The sequence below is a fragment of the Mytilus californianus genome, unplaced genomic scaffold (genome assembly GCF_021869535.1).
Source record: "Mytilus californianus isolate M0D057914Y unplaced genomic scaffold, xbMytCali1.0.p SCAF_5, whole genome shotgun sequence".
Taxonomy (NCBI): domain Eukaryota; kingdom Metazoa; phylum Mollusca; class Bivalvia; order Mytilida; family Mytilidae; genus Mytilus; species Mytilus californianus.
Genome location: NW_026262701.1, coordinates 46,378,997 through 46,392,426, shown reverse-complemented (window position 1 = coordinate 46,392,426; position 13,430 = coordinate 46,378,997). Strand labels below are relative to the sequence as shown.

The 13,430-nt window shown below is 33.4% G+C and overlaps 1 long non-coding RNA gene across 1 annotated transcript; it reads left to right on the top strand.

Annotated features, from left to right (window-relative positions):
* Window positions 1-319: 319 nt before the first annotated feature.
* On the top strand, window positions 320-12,849 carry LOC127702331 (uncharacterized). The gene is made up of 4 exons (XR_007982374.1): window positions 320-437; window positions 5,026-5,234; window positions 7,047-7,259; window positions 12,572-12,849. It is a non-coding gene; the product is annotated as an uncharacterized LOC127702331 (long non-coding RNA).
* Window positions 12,850-13,430: the final 581 nt, after the last annotated feature.

The following is a 13,430-nucleotide window of genomic DNA, read 5'->3' as shown; positions in this document are numbered from 1 at the left end:
GAAAATTACAGTACAACTAATGAGCGATTTTAGTCAAAAACATATTAGTGAAAAAAGAGCCTCAGAATTATTGCAATATAAAGCTTATCTCAAGAAATATGTGACAGAAATTAGATATACCAAGGGAGAGTCAAAATCATGAGTCGAACAAAGAAAGAAAACACAATGAGCTACACGTATACGAACTGGGGGTCGACTGAAAAATTTCAATAATTCATGATTCATACAAATATTCAAGTGTTTTGAATTAATTTCAAAAAAGAAAAAGAAGTACAAAACCGTAACATTTTATCAGATTGTCGTTTTGGGTTCACCAATTTCTGTTTCAATGATTGTTAAGACTGCTCGGAATTCCCTTACTCGGTAATAAAAAGTATCTGTTGAACTGAAGTTCTAGCAGACAGCTGTTGCGCCGCAGGGAGGATAGCTAGAAGTTGGTAAGTACACTTATTCAAAATATTGAATAATAGTTATTCATTTTTTCGGTAGAGCCATGTTTTGGGAAATCAGTTTTGTTTACAGAGTACAACTATATGAATTACATAACATCAACAATAGTTTCATAACCTCTTTCATTTAAAAACTAAGCATATATAGTATCTATCTCATTAGGTTCAATTCACAATTTATCTGTCCTCCGATGGCATACATGTAACAACAAATAAAAAATGATTAAACAATTGAAAATAATGATATAATTATTAATATATATAGAAGTAAAAAATAATATTATTTTGATATTTATTTTGATATTTTATTAATAATTTATTATCATTATTCGGTTAAATTGAACATATTTGAAAAGAACCCCAATAAACTATTCACGATCTTTACCGAGCGCCGTATAATTGTGTTAATGCAGCCAAACAAGTTAGTCTGAGGGAAATGCTGCTTGGAAAGAATTCCAAAATTATCCATGATCCTTACCGAGCTACCTATGATAGTTTTAAGAATGTTCGCTACTTTGTTTCAAAATAACAAGCTTTTTAATAGACTGTTATAAATAGATAGTATATAAATAAAGGAACTTAATCAGCAGAAAAAAATGAAGGATCCGTGAGCTTGTTTGCGAGATATAAACCACTGAAAATGTGGCGGGAAATGGTTTTCTCTAGTTTTTTCATACATTTAACATTGGCACCTTTTTTCTTTAAAAAAAGTATGAAAAATAACAAGGATTTTATAAGATTTTCAAATATGACTTTTTAAAACTATATGTCATAAAATTATGAAAAGAAAAGTAGGGGTTAGCTAGCAAAATTTTTAATTGCACTTCATGGATAAAACCAGAGGATTCCGAATATCTGGCAAAATTGTCCAAACCAAGTATAACCGTACTTCTGGAGAGTGCCGCTGGTATGGTGACAGCCGTTGTAAATGTTGTAGCATAACAGTTCTTGTGATTGAACAGAATGATACTAAAATGAAACTCATGGGGAGGATAGGGAACTATTTTGGTTTTAGTCTATAGCTATAGTCTATAGAACTAGTCTATAGCTGAGACTCTATGTTGCCATCTAGATGTATTTTGGTCGTTTAAGTCGTTATCCGATATCTTCTTTAATTTCTATTTAAATAAATGTTCCTCACTAACATGACATTAACAGAACGAAATTATATTTGTTTTGTTCATAAAAGTGCTTATCGTTTTTAAAAATATCACATTCTTCACTATTAATTGTTATATCAATCGATATAAGTAGTTTTTTACACTTTGCTAGTAATTTGATATTTTCAATATTAAGGGTTATATTTTTAATGTGATATAAGCCATATTCTTACAATATTTGATACTCCCTTCTTAATTTACAAGTGTTTGATCGTGCTTTATAATTAATTACTTAAACTGACATTTCATTTTGAAAAGTTACTCTTTTACCTAATTCTCAGGTCTTTTATTTTAAATTTAAACATATTCTATAAATCTATAAGGTAAACTGTCTTGAAACTTTACATATAATTGATAATTAAGGAACCCTCTATAAACGATCCAAATTTCAAGTTAATCAGGTGCAAACGTGGTTGTATTGATAAAACTTAGTTCCCTTTGAAACTCTTATAGAAATCGTTTTAACCATTTTGTCTTTAACTACATGGAAAATTTAACCAAACTTGACATGCATGAACGTTAATTTGGTTGGATCGAACGAAAACATGGCCACACTTTACTGCTGATTGGCCATTTCTTTTAAATCTTCTCCGAAACTACTAAATGACCTGTTTACTTTACGTGATTTAATGGGAGACCCTCTACAAACAATCTGCATTTAACTTTAATTGAACGGATAACATGGTAGCATTGGTGGCACATATCTTCAATCCCTATGAATTCAAATTTTCATCATAAGACTGTTTTTGTTCTGAAATTGAATGGTCATTTTTCGCAAAATTTGACAGGAATAATGAATGAAAAGTCCTACAAACGATCTTCGTTTTTTTTCCGATCGGACGAAAAACATTGTCGCCAGAAGTAAACTTTGATTATGATTTGCGCATTTCCAAAAGTGTTCTTCTCTAAAATTTGTGATTGTTGATTTGGAGACACTCTACAAACGATCTTAATTTTCATTTAATGTTGATAGGATGGTAAACATAACAACATTGCAATTGATGTCACATAGTTTTAAATTGAAACCGTGGTAAATCTCATTTAAATCGTCTTGTTAAAGTTTGAAACTTGACTTACCCTTGACCACATCAGCAAGTCGTTGTCGAAGGAGAGTATTCTTCATCTTGCTCTGTCGACTCAGGGGTGCCCAAAGGAATCATCCTTGAGCCCTTCTTTTTGTATGCCATATAAATGACTTACAGCGCTGTGTAAAATTACAAGTACGTTAACTTTTCATTGCCGATGACTGACTTTTATACAACACCATATACTCAAAAGCTGGACCAACTTCAAATACAAAATAACCTAGAATAATTGGATAAATGGGCAAAAAACTTGGGAAAGCGTTTTAACGCTAGCAAGTGCTATGTCATGTCAAATCATTATTTTTTTCCACAAACTATAAACAATTGGAACTCATTGTCAAACAGTGTGATAAATTGTAAAACAGTGGAAAGCTTTAAGGCAGTTGTCTCGCGCGACTAGTTGAAACAGTGGCGCACACACACATCCTCGATAAGTTTTACTCAAAATTTTGAGTTCATTTCAAGCATTATACAGATACAAATACAGATCCCTTCCGAAGCACCTTAGATCATACCCGTTTTTGTTTTTGTTTTTTTTTGGTGGTGGTGGGGGGGGGGGGGGGGGTCTTTTTTTATGGGGCGAGATCTTCTTGCTCAGTTGTAAGCTTTAAATGTAATGTTTTGTATACCGTTGTTTGAGTTTTCGTCGGTTTTTTAAATTTTTTTCCAATGATTTATGAATCACTCTTTCGAATATTCCACCTCTTCTTCTCGGATTGATGAGTTGTACAAGCCACTGGTTACTGTAGTTACATTTCTAAAGTAACCCCCCCCCCCCCCCTTTCCCCTCCAAAAAACAACAACAACAAAAAAAAACCACACACACAGACACATTCTTACGTACATGTCTTATGCTAGTAACCTAGTCAGTTAGTAACATCTTATTGATATATGTCATTTGAAGAATTTGTATTTGATTGCAAATATTTGGCAGTTTTTTAAGATTATTCATGATCTAGGGTAATTTAGCTTGACGTATGTTGACCTCTTAATGTCTATTGTGGTAATAGGTTGATGTATACATACATGTTGTTTTGACATACGCGTTGTATGAAAAAAATCAAATTACTATAATAAGTATGTGCATATTATTTCATAATAGTTAGTTATGAAAAAGGGGGTGGTATCGTGATATATAGACTGTCTTGATGACAGTTACATAATTATATATTAATAACAATAATGCCCACTTCATAAGTAGCTTTCATTTTCATTTCATTAAAATAAAAACAATCATTTTTAAACAAATGCGGGTGCTGAAATAGGTTGACAATAGAAAACAAGTGATACAATGTAGACATAGTTGACGTTAGGAAAATATGAATGACACATATATGTTGTCGACAGGCGGCAAATTAAGACAATATGTTTACAGCAAATGATAGCAAAATACGGTAAAAGCTGATACATATATTCCTACTTGCGCAATGTTTACATCTGCAAATATCTGAATCAACGTTGAGGTTTTTTTTTTAAAAAGCGAAGTATTTCTTAAATAAGAGATGATATTGCACACGGGAATTATCCGTATTTTTACAGTATGTTATTAGAATGTCACAATCATGCCCACATTGATACCAATGAATAAAAATGGAATTTAGATCTATAAGGTAATTTTGTATAACATTATATCAGAGATATATAAATCATAGTGATCAGGCAAACATTGTAAATGTTATTGACGCTATTGGGCGCCAATTATCCTTTAGTTGTTATAACTCATCATACTTATTCACGTATTATCAACATACTACGAGCAGCTTTAGATTTTCATCTTCCTATTAATACATGTAGATATAAGAAGAAGTGGTATGAGTAAAATTGAGAATGGAAATGGGAAATATGTCAAAGAGACAACAACCCGACCAAAGAGCAGACAACAGCCGAAGGCCACCAATGGGTCTTCAACACAGCGAGAAAATCCCGCACCCGGAGGTGGTCCTCAGCTGGCCCCTATATAAAATTGTGTACTTGTATGAGTGCCTATGAGACAACTCTCCATCCAAGTCACAAATTGTAAAAGTAAACTCATTTATAAATATTATTCATGTTCCAATGTTTAATGTGTTTGTAGTGGTCTAAGTAGTTGAACTACTGTATCACTAGCCTGTCAACACTGGGGTTGTGAGTTCGAATCCCGCACGTGGCAGGTACGCTCGACTGTAATCTTATTTGACTAGGATTGTCAATTTTCCTACCGAAGGTCTCTAGTCCTCTCCGGGCACTCCGGTTTCCTTCGACAAAAAAAATGACCGCCACGAAATAGCACAGTAGTGCTCAAAGTGGCGTTAAACACCAATCAATCAATCAATTAATTTGTTTGTACTTCAGTTCTACAGATTTCACAATGAGAAGAAGCAGTAGTCGATTTATGTAGAGTAGCAGACGCACAGGAAGTACGTCAACTGGAACTATCCGCACGAGACTTAACAGTGATATCATTCGAAGTCGTGGTAACCGATTCACACTCACCAATTTTCCTAGACGTTCAGTAAACACTCCCACATCAGAAGGCCGAAAACCAATTCTGGAAAGAAAAGGTCAGTTTTTGCATACATATATATGTCCGTGGAGGTGAGAATCTCTCTGGAAAAAAATAGTTGGATAAGAAAGTTAATAAAAATAATGACACCATATGGGATCCTTGAGAATAGGAAATTAACTATGTGTATTTCATAATACAGAAGTTTAATGTTTTTTTAACATAAGAGGTGTTTAATCTCGTTCATTTGAGAACGAACACCACTATTCCAAATCATAGGAATAAATGCTGACTGGGATGGATAGATGGCGGCTGTTTAACGTACATTGGCAGATTATGTGCATATTCAGGACGAGAACATGACAATGTGATATGAATATAAACCTTTGCTTTTTACAAGACCATCACGCTGAGTCGGATTATAAACGTGCTGGTCCACTAGGTAACAAGGTCCGCAGGAAGACATGTCACCATACCTGGACACATTATCTGATTCCGAGTCGACCAGTGTTTGCTCCTACTCATAAATGCAACATACATGCTTAACAGAGTAGCAGCAAATATCAATTTCTGTGGTCTTTGTTTTGACCCGGCCAGTGTTCGAACCCACGATCTTCCGCATTCATGACGAGCACAAAAGACCACCACCGTACAACTGTTGGGTTTACCAACTATGTTACAGAAAAAGTAAGTGAATAGCGCAGAATCGTTCGTATCTTGCTAGTAATATTGACCATTGGACGTCGCAAGTAATCTCAGTATACTTCGATAAGGTATCATGCAAACAAGTATTTTAACATTTTTTCGTTTTAATTTGTCACCAAATATTCATGTTTTTTTTTATAATAACTAAAAACAAGTACCTATGTTTAAATACACCAGCTTTTATTTCGGGATTTGATACCTTGTCGAAGGAATATTAATTGAACAAGGACAACTAAGACGACTTGTCATAAAATATGAATTATTTTAATTGTACATGTACAGGATTGAATATGCACTCAATTCATTAATATAATTGCAGCGTGTTATTGTTAACATATAGATCTTATCATCGTGTTATACTGCCAATTATATATACCTTGTCCGATGGATTTCCTACGATTAGGAAAATATCGCATCTGAAGTATTACAAATGGGCCTAGAAAATCAACTTACCAATGTTAGAGTTTATCTTATTCTGCTGTCTCCCCAACAGGGACTGAATCGCGTACATTTCCCCTCACTTGTAGCATTGCGACAGTTGCCTTATTCCCTCTTCTTACTTCAACTCACAAAAATCGTCTTTCATTTCCAAGGTGTTACCTTCTCGTAGGTTTTGAACAAGGACGACTTATCACAACACACGAATTATTTAAGAGAAACAGGAATGATCACATGAGTATATTTGCAGTATATATGAATTTAACACATGACATAAGGGAAATCTGTTTGTTCTTACTTTGCTATAATATGGACAATGCACAGTGAAGTTGTGCATTAAAACTACTTCAGATATACTGCACAGTGACTCTTGCCTCACAATTACGACAAAGTTGATCAACAACTTTATCAGAACTTACTTTTCTTTTAAATGGGTAAATTGCCGATTTCTTAATGTGCTAGTTGTTTTATGTTTTCTATTAATGAAGACATTATATATAGAACAAAATCGTTATAAACTACATTTAGTTATATATTAGATATCACAATACAAACCATTAGCGTTTTAAGAGTAATGGCCCTTTGAGATTGAATAAGAATTTGATACAAGGTTGAAATATGAATAATATTATCTTTATTAGCTAGATACTATAACAATAATGTTAAGATATATATATACAGTATATATAAATACATAAATAAAAAAATGCTTTTTTTTCTATTTAAGAACCTCCACCACCAGTTAAACCAGATTTGACGGTAGAAAATGTGGATTTGAATATATCTTCTAATTCGAATGAACATCACACTGACGAGTAAAGCATCAGCGAGGAAGGCAGAGGACTGGTTGTGAGACGTGGGCAGACATTCAATATCATTATTGAAGTGAATAGGGATTATGATGTAAAGAAGGACGATCTTAAGTTTGTTTTCCTTGCAGGTATATATCCGTTTAGATTTAAAAAGTATTGTTTATTTATCAATTAACATTAACTCTGTCACTTTAAAAAAAAACCGATAGGAATACGGATTCAGTTACAGAAAATTTCCCCCCAAAGAATTAATTGTGATAACAACAGTTAGTTAAAAAAAGAATGTGATAATTTAATAGTCTATTTATAATGAATATATCTTTAAAGTATTTTTGTCTTGCATGCCACCATATTACATTTCCTCCTCTATGACTTGTTCTTGATTTGTAATTATCGCCAATGAAAGCAATATACATCAGAGACTACAGGACGAAGATGTAAACAACTATAAGTCGCCGTACGGCTTTCATCAATGAGAAAAACACAAGCTTCACAGTAAGCTCCGGCATAACAAAATGTAAAACATTTTAAAAGGGCAAACTAACGGCTTATTTCTACACGAAATCAATATGGCACAATGCAACCAACGACAATCACTGAATTACTGGCTTTTGACTTTGAACAGGGACATAAAGCATGTGGCGTGGTTAAACATGTTTTTAAGCGCAAAACCCGCCAACCTGGGACAGTGGCGTAACAGCACAACATAAGAACACAGTGTAAAAATCAGGTAGAAATGGCGTAGTGCTGAAGTGGTGTATCTATTTATTTTACTTCAGTTTCCTTGTTATTTGTCTTCGTGCTGTTAACGTTTCTTTATGTTGTATGACTTTTGACGTGACTCGAGATATCTGCATCCTGTTATCTGGTTTTTGTCTTTGGGCGTTCCTGGTGCAGATGGGTCCTGCTGTGCGACTCGGACACAAAAGGGTTTTATATGGAACGCCACAGCTGTCTTATGTGGAACCATATTAAGTACTGACAAAACTATATCAAGTCAATACGAAACCATATCATGTAATATCGAAATATCATTATGTAATGACTATTCCATATTGAGTTATATCAAAACATCATTACGTAATGTCAAAACCATATTATGTGAAGACAAACTATCATCAATTAATAATAGAACAACATCACGTAATATCAGGGTTCCACATAAGACAGCTGTGGCGTTCCATAGTTTTACAGTGTTGTGTCTATTTTGTTTACCTTTGCATTTATATTTTACTTTATCGAGAAGGTGAATACTATATACCGTATGCACTATCAACGACACGAAAGTTTTTATCAGCGTCCGTGTCAATTTACTATCAACGACAAAAACATTGTTTTTGTAGGCGTCATTGTCAAATTTACCAACTACTACAGCACCTTTTTTGCTGGCGTCTTTGTTAGATTTATTTGTATGTTTTTGAATTTTGTAATCAGTTGTGTTGTATATATGTGATTTATGTTTACAAAGCTGCTGAATCCCAATTATTGTCACATTAACCTTTAAAGTCTGTTTGGGTTCCTCACCCAATTTTGTCTATATAACAGAACTATAAACTACTATCATACAAGTGGGGAGTTTTCATCGGAAAATGCCTATACCAAGTCAGGAATATGGCAGTTGTTTTTAACTTGTTCCGTTGATTGATAGCGTTAGACTTTTTCAGTTTCTACGCACTCCCCCTTTTTGAGTTTGCCTTGAAGTTCGGCATTTTTTGTTATACTTTTTTGCCCCGTCATATTCTCATGAATGACAACCAAGAAAAAGACAAAAGACAGAAAGTACCGGTCTTAGAATACTCGAAGTTACTGAAGGCTCTTTTTAAATCAAATTTCAACTACTAAAATAAGGGTTTCCAAGCAAAAAATATAAATCAGTGCACAAATGAAATTCATTTTCGAATGGAATGTCCAGCATTCAAACAGTAACGCCAACGTCTGTTAGATTCTGCTTTAAATATATGTATTAATGTCAAAAATATAGATACAGAAAACAGATTGTTATGGCTTATGTCATGGAAACATGAAGAAATATGCATCAATGTAACTGATTTCTTATAATTTTTTTACAATTAGAAAACAGCTGTCATAGGGAACTTTATATCATCAGTACTATTAGCATTTTATTTCTTTACTTTTGTGTATCTACAATCAGTACACGTAACATGCCCTTTATTGGTCGATCATTGGTTAAAAAAAGGTTTTGGTATTCATATGCATCTAACGAATTGATAGTAAAGACGTCAAAAACAGGCATGCGAAAATGACCACCGTGTACAATGGCAAAACATAAGTTTCGATGGGATTTTTTAAAGAAGACGGTCTAAATTACAGGTCTATTTCAAGTTTAAAGGGATATGCTATCTAAATTGAGCGAAATTTCTCTTGTATCGTCATGTCCTCAGATGACAAATACTGATTGTAGAATGAAGTTACCAACCACTTCCATCTTCTTCCTTCTTTTGCTAAATGAAATACAGTCATGAAAAATCAAATTCCGCGGAAAACTAACAACACATTTTTTCCCTCTAAAACTTAGTTAATTTTTAAATTAAACGTACATGCACATACTTGTTGGTGTGTCCGTGTATTCATACTGTAAGAAATGTTTACCTGAAATTATCACTAAAGATTGCAAAAAATCATCTTGTTATATACTGAGTATTTGTATGTGTTATGTTGTGTGTTTTAAAATTGTATCAAAATTTAAAGGGGCATTAGCTACGAGATATAAAAAAACATGATTTAAAAAATATGATTTCTTTTTCAATCATTAATGATAGTGAAATAGTGAAATAATAATTCGCTTTTATCAGCCAATTTGGTTCAATTTTATCAAAATAAGCTATGAAACATCGCTGATGAATTATTCACTTGCAAGTGAATAATCCGACCTCATTGAATCCGTATTTATGTGACCTTCAATTTAACCCCTTAGCTGGACATGGGTTACGATTCAGTTATTAAAAGGAAAAGAATGTCAACATTGAAAGTGAAACAAGAATACACCATTTGGTTGACTGATTCGATCCATAAAAAATCATTCTTATACAGGTAAAAATAGCTTACTGTTCGGTGAGCCAAGGCTCCGTGTTGAAGACCGTACTGTGACCTTTAATGGTTTACTTTTATAAATTTCTACTTGGATGGAGAGTTGTCTCATTGGCACTCATACCACATCTTCTTATATCTAAAATCGATGATAAACGTACTTTTTTACCTACAATATGAAATCAAACAGACGTAGAAAAATCCAATTGCACATGGTCGCTATTTATTTATATTTATGTTTATATCAGGTTACATGACCGTCGACAGCCTTCGGAGGTCATCATGATGGTTATTGAGATGACGTCTAGACAAAAATCACACGAAATGTTGACACATACATGTATTATCGAGTCCATGTATTGTTAATTATTTGTTTTAGACTTTTTGTATTTTGGATATACGTTTAAGTATGTTATAAATCAAATATGAGAATTTGAGTCAAACCGGTGGACATGAATTTGACAGCTAATGCCCCTTTAAACCTGGTGTCTATGATGAGTTTATTTACAACCACTGGGACTATGCCATTGCTGGTGGAGGTTTCTTCCCGAGGGTATCACCAACCTAGTAGTCAGCACTTCTGTGTTGACCTGAGTTATCATGGTCATAATTATAAATTCACTGTTATAACACTTTGAATTTTTCAAAATACTAAGGATTTTCTACCCCAGGAATTGATTACCCTAGCTGTATTTTACAAAATATTTCGAGATTTCAAGTCCTCAATGCTCTTCAACTTCGTATTTTATTTGATTCGACTAATGAGTCTTTTGTAGACGAAACGCGCGTCTGGCGTACAAAATTTTATTCCTGGTATCTATATATATTTGCATGCTACATTTGATAAGCGAAAGGAAACATGAAAAATATTGCTTTTGTGTCTGATTCTGACTCTGATACCTTGTTCTGGTTTTGCTTTACTTTTAGTCCCTATCTTATTATATCTCATCTTCAACATTTGTAAAAGAGATAGGATATACGGAGTTTACTGTATGTACTACTTTGATCATATTCAAATTGTTGATTATATGGAGTTCAAAATATTATGATGATTCATATGTACTTGTAACCATTATGTTTTGTTTCCAATTAGAAATAGAACATTAAAAGCTGTCTATAAGGAAGAAAGTTTCTTATCATTGACCCCGTCTTCACACATTGATTTCCCGCATGTATGCAAATTCAGGAAAATGATGGTCATTTTTTGTTGTTCTTGTACTATAATTAAAGGAACAAGCAAGTTCAATAATAGACAATAATAACGCCTTACACATTTGTTGCATCAGACGCGCTTTCCTGGTTTAACTTCATCTGTAACTCTCAAAACTAAACCTTGAAAAATCAAGGATGAAACAAAGTAATTTAACAAAGTGTAAATAACAAGTAGTCCAGTAACAAAGAAATAAAGCAATTCCGGAAAGAAAGTAAAACAATATAAAAAAAGGAGATGTGGTCTTTTAGTGGCAACAGTAATTTACAGATGTTTATATCGCATTAATGCATTAAGCAGAAATAAATCAAGGTAATAAACAATTACTACGAGAATCGCATGATCTCGAAAAGAAATGAGACCGTGTGTGTCAACAGGGTCAGCTTTTCCTGATATGTATGCATCACTCGCCATACGAATCCAAACTGAGTCAAAATGTAACAATCGATAACAATCGATAATAAGACACAATCAGTAAATTTACAGATTAACGACTATTCTGGGATCTAAAGATTTTAAACCGTGTAAACTACAGTGATTTGAGACACACACATATCGTATCAGTCAACAACTCGTTACGGTGACACATAAAAACATATGTAGTGTCAATCCACATATTTGAAATATACGTAACTCCGTTGAAGCAGTTTTTATATTGTGTGAGAACCACACCCCTGTTAACGAAGTTCTTTAAATGTGAGCATGCACGAGACTGATTAACGTATTGTTTAAGATATGTATACCATACGGCGGTATGATTGCCAATGCAACAACTATCTGCTATCATAATGACGTGATTAACTATTATAGAGAAGTTATTCCTTTTATTAAGAAGCAAGGTGCTCAAGTAACTGGGAAATACAGTAATTCCTGTAAGTTAGTAACAGTGTAGTTCCTTTAATTTAGTTGATTGGGAAGTAGTTGATGCAACTAAATGATAACAAATAATATCCTGTAACAAAACATATAACTTACCCTTTTTTAGAATGACGTTCCTGAATCAGTTTAGACTGTTATTGACACACTAAAAATCGAAAAAAAAAAAACTTTCTGCACACAGAGATATGTTCAATATTAAAGCGAAGTAACCATTCTACAGTTATGGAAACAAAATGACAATTGATTAATTTTACCATTGTGAGTGCAGATATACAGAATAACAAAAACAATTGTATTTTTCAGGTGATAATCCGACCCCTACGACGGGGACACGTGTTAGTCTCGTTCTTGCAGATGGGGATCCTGATGAAGAATGGGGAGCACGTATTTTAAAGTACGCAAAGTAAAGATTGTCAATCAGGATAAATACTCCACCTACTTGTTAAGTTGGGATATGGAAGCTGCAGATAGAAACTTTCGTTAAATCCGATAACAAGACTGTAATATTTGACATGTGGCACGACCAAAATATCTACATTCTATTCAATCCTTGGTGTAAAGGCAAGTTTTGATTTCCTAAAATATGAAAGCTCATGATCAGAATATAGTTTGTTTTATTGGGGTGTGCTCTTCTGCAGTGGTTTCAAGCTGCATCGCGGCAACTTTAAATTTTCCAATTCATTTCTTATAATTCAAGTAAAAGAAGTTTGTTAACATTTATTCAGATTCTGAATTAACAAGAATAGAGTTTTTTTTCGAATGCAACAATCCTGATAATTTCGATGTTACTCTACAGGGGTATCATTCAATCGTCCATTTATAGTTTACTTTGACATCTGTTGAACATCTTTGCAATGAAAATGTAACTGGTATACGTCATCTTGCCATTATTTACTATACTTACTAGTTTAGCAGAGAGCATTATTAATGTATAAGAGGATGAACACATATTTTGATGAAAACTACTGAACTGAAAAACATTTTTGTTGTTTATTCAATATGAAGCATATATTACTGCCAAGGTGAATTTTCAATTAAAATAGAGAGGGACTTTGGTAGCTTTTTCGTTTTGTTTTTTAGTTATCCGGAGGATTATTGGGCTTCCCGTTAAAGTTGATATGATCTCAAACCTGGACTAGATTCGTGTAACACTTCCTTCGTA